Here is a 4,751-nt window from a genome sequence, read left to right on the forward strand (position 1 = left end):
TATATATATATATATATATATATATATATGTATGTATGTGTGTGTGTGTATATGTTTCTGTGTCTGTGTTTGTCTCCCCACCATCGCTTGACAACTGATGCTGGTGTGTTTACGTCCCCGTAACTTAGCGGTTCGGCAAAAGGGACCGATACAATAAGTACTAGGCTTTACAAAGAATAAGTCCTGGGGTCGATTTGCTCGACTAAAGGCAGTGCTCCAGCATGGCCGCAGTCAAATGACTGAAACAAGTAAAAGAGTAAAAGAATATAAGCTAAATGTGCCAAAAGTACGAAAACAATTTTCAAATGATATTATTACTTATTACAATACAGAGATGACAAGCTAGCAGAGTTAACACACAGGGAGAAAGCTTCGTGGTATTTCGTCTGTCTTTTCATTCTGAGTTCAAACTCCACCAATGTCATCTTTGCCTTTTATCTTTACGGTATTCAATAAAATGAGTGTCATCTGAGCACTGAGGTCGACGTAATCAGCTTCTTTCCCCTCAGGATTTGATGGTCTTCTGCCAAAATTGGAAACCAATATTGCAAAATGTTTGATTCAGTTCAGTATTTAGGTATCTTGCAAAGATCTACCTCATATTCATAGAATGCACCATATTGTAATAAATATTATACACGCACAGCAGTGTGTGAATAACATTCTTAAGGTCAGCATTTACTCACTGGTGACCACTTCTAGGCTTTGTCACTAATTCAGTTTTTTTACCAAATTTTATGATGTTTGTACATTTTTAGATTGGTCACCTCCTAAGTTACATTTTCAGCTACAAAATTTGAAATTTGGTTTTGCAGAAAAAAAGTTGAGATTTCAAATATGTGAGGTAAAAAATGGAAGAATAATGCCTGAAATCAACTTCGGAGATATACACGCGATACTGAATGCATACTTTAGTAAATACACACATGCACACACACACACGCTCACGCTCACGCGCACGCGCACGCACACACACACATACACATACATACTTATTGCAGAAAAGTGTTACTGAGGTTTATTAAAGTTTAATCATTTTCACCCAATCAGGATTTAGAAGCTGCCATTTTCTGCATGATAGTTGTCTATCACAAAATGAAAGCAAAATCATTATATGAGGGGGAATTAAAAAAAAAAAACAAAAGCAAAGCATTACGACGACCAAAGTTGTAAGAACTTCTGAAATTTTAATAAGTTTTTTTGTTTGCTTTTAAACTTTAATTCAATATTAATTAATATTAAGAGTAGCAGAATTTAGATTATTATTTCTTAGGGTAAATTGACAAGGCTTTTGATTTCAGATAGTAGGATTGTTTTTGTTTTTTCAGGCAAGTTGACAAGAACAGTAGTTGAATAGTAGGCTTTATTTTTATTTTGCATGAATTTTGACTAACAAACTAACTTTGCCCTAACAAGGGTGGGTGGCTCCTCCTGCCTTATGGTGGATGCATAAGGTATTTTTACAATTTTAAAAATTTTATATTAGTCATGGCTTTACTATTCATATGATCAGATTCTCTTCTTATTATATAGTTGATATATTCTCATAGCTCTTCTTACTATATATATATATATATATAGCTCATTTATTTCTTGATTTCATTATAAAATTACTATTAAATTAGTATTCACTATTATATAGTAAATTATTTTTCATAATGAATTTTTACACTTACTTTTTTGGCACATTTGTATTATGCACTTTGTTTCAATATAAGAATTTTATATACAGTTAAGATACAGAGTCTAATATTTTTTACAATTATAATTAACTTGGATAGATTCCTGTCATTGAGATCTATCATATAAACTAAAATAAAAATAAATTTATTTTAAAAAAAAACAATCATTTGGACTCAAAGTTGATTTCAGGCATTATCCTCCTATTCGTGACCTCAAACCAATTTTAAACTTCTTTACCTCAAAATGTAGCTTATGATGTGACCAATCTAAAACTGTAAACATCATCTAATTTGGTTAACAACTGAGTTAGTGACAAAGCCTAGAAGTGGTAGCAAGAACATTATTCACACACTACCACGTGTGAATGATATCTATATATCTGTCTATGAGTGTATGTGTGTAAATGTATAAATATATACATAAAATATATACAAGGTATTTTCATCAGGGTGACTCAAACTAATAGGTATGGTATGTACTCTGAATTCTCCAATCGGTATGCCACTAAATGAAATAAATCCACAGATTTACTACATTCATTCATGGATTTACCTCAAGAACACATATTTAAATTGAACTTTAATTGGATTTCTCCTTTTTTAGACTATAATAATAATACTATTTTTATTATTATTATTATTATTATTATTCAGGTCACTACCTGGAATCGAACTCGGAATCTTGGGGTTAGTAACTTGCACACTTAACCACTATGCCATATGCCTGTGGGCATATAATAACACTATTATAATGATATTAATATAACTTGATTAATGTCCCTCCACTGGTATATTTGTCTATCCACTTCCTCTCCAACGACGGAATACTCAGCCCATGGAATCCTCATTTCACACTAAGTTCCAATAACTGGGATATTCTGGAAACAGCTGTTAGAGACTATATATACCTTTATTATATCATACCATTATACAGCTAGATTAAATATCCGTGTCAAGTCTGGCCAAACTGTTTGCGTCTTCATTTGTTTTAATCTGTAAGTATATACATACAGAGATGTACTTGCATAGCAAGTGACTGGATTTGAGATTGTATACTGAAACAAAAACAATTGCAGCATGGAAGACGTTTGTAAGCCATTTAAGAGTACACAAAGATTTCCAGAACTTCACTGTCTCTTATTCAAGAGTATCCTCTTTGATACTTATACATCTGTTCATTTTTCAATTCATTTTTTGTAGACTTTGCTGACAAAATTTTACACCATTAGGCTTCCACATCTTTAGCACATGATAATTTGCTCTGTTGGGAGAAATTTATTTTCATCTGCTAGCTTATTATGCCAGTCACCAAGAGGTAACTGTTTGATGTGAATGTTGTTCGTGTGTCTATTTTAACTTTGTGTTGTGATATGAGTGCAGCTTCTATGATTAATATTCTTTTATGTGAGGAATTTTATTGATTGTGCGAGCATTATCTTTCATAATTTTTCTAAGTATGTTTTGTAGTGTTTTATATAGAATTATGCTGTAAATGCATAGTGAGCCATCAAGAAAGTGTTGTTCAAGTATGTCCAAAGATGTGAAGTCCTGAAGGTGGTCATTAATAGTTTGGGTTTACATACTTGTGACTAAGATTTGTGGCTTTGGGTTCATATTGTATATTATTAATTTTAGTTTATGGTCCCTTGTGATGCATTTTGTGTTGTGTTTTATAAAGCTTTTGATTATGCATTCATCTGTTTGTTACTTATGCATTTGATTTTTATAATAAATTTTATGTTTGATTTGTGTATGTTCATTGGATGTATTCTTTGATGTATTTGTTACTATTCTTCTCTACCTCAGTCTACTACTCTCTTGGAATAGACATTGTGAATTTCTTTCTCTTGTGCCTCATTTGTGGACAAGAACCTAAATGTACTTAAAGATATTGATTTTACAACTGACATAGTTTGTCTGGACATTCACCCTTTCCATGTAGGTATACGTATTTGTTAGATTCTTTTCTGTTTACAGAGGTCATGTATCTTCTCATTTCAATTTGTATGTTTTCCAATGAGCTTGAAATTTTGAAAGTTAAACTTTAGTACTGAATTTATTTCTAACTTTTCTTTTAGTTTCTGACAATACTTTAATGTATCCATTATCACTACTATATCATCTACTTAGCTAGTATATCATCTAAATATACAATGTATTTATGTTTTTGGTATTATTCTGTTCTCTCTAGTGGATAGGTAGAATGCTGCAAACACCAGTCCTAAGGGGGAACCCATGGTTACTCCATCTTCTTTGTTTAAATTATATTGTAAGCAGCATAAATATACTCCAGTTGTACACATCATCACTAGTATTTTTTTATAGGTTTGTTGTTATAACAGCTGTCTTCATATTTTTCAGTGCTTAAAAAAAATTCTATCAATATTTGCCTGTGAAATCATTGTTTTTCTCTTCTCAGATCTTAAATAAATTGTATATTTTATATCCTTAATTTAAAAAAATATTGGTTTCTAAAATTAGCAGAAGACTCAATTTTTAGAGAGGAGGAACTAAATTAAATCACTTCACATCTTGGTATTTCCTTTTTATTGAACTCAGAGATGTAAAATGCACACTTGAATTTTGGTGTAATTTGAACTCAGAACATATAGGTTCATGACTAATTACCATTTTGACTGATGCTGTTATATACTTGTGATAACTATTGTGAGATTTAATGCTCTAGATACAGTTTCAGTTACCCAAGAAATATCGGTTTTCAAATTTTGGCACTAAGCTAGCAATTCTTAAGGGGGGGGGGGGTAAATCAATTTACATTGAATGCAGTATGCAACTGGTATCTATTTTATCGACCCCGAAAAGATGAAAGGCAAAGTCGACCTTGGTGGAATTTGAATTCAGAACACAAGAACACTCTTATTTTAAATGTTTAACAGATAGATATTATAGGGATAATTACCAAAATCCTAAAATTTATCTAATTCTTTCAATAATTGCTAATATGTCAAAATCTTTAACTCAAATTTCCATGAATCTTATCGTTATTTATTGCATTTCAGGCTGGAATGGAAGACAATTGCCACTATATTGGAAATCAAACTGTACGTC

The 4,751-nt window shown here is 31.4% G+C and overlaps 1 long non-coding RNA gene across 1 annotated transcript in view; it reads left to right on the plus strand.

The window, feature by feature from the left end:
- LOC106876931 (uncharacterized) overlaps positions 1 to 4,751 on the plus strand; it is a 5,890-nt gene extending 1,139 nt beyond the window's left edge. The window contains exon 2 of the long non-coding RNA XR_001410309.2: positions 4,703 to 4,751. This is a non-coding gene — a long non-coding RNA (uncharacterized LOC106876931). The remainder of the gene's footprint in view (positions 1 to 4,702) is intronic.

Source organism: Octopus bimaculoides, chromosome 27 (genome assembly GCF_001194135.2).
Source record: "Octopus bimaculoides isolate UCB-OBI-ISO-001 chromosome 27, ASM119413v2, whole genome shotgun sequence".
NCBI lineage: Eukaryota > Metazoa > Mollusca > Cephalopoda > Octopoda > Octopodidae > Octopus > Octopus bimaculoides.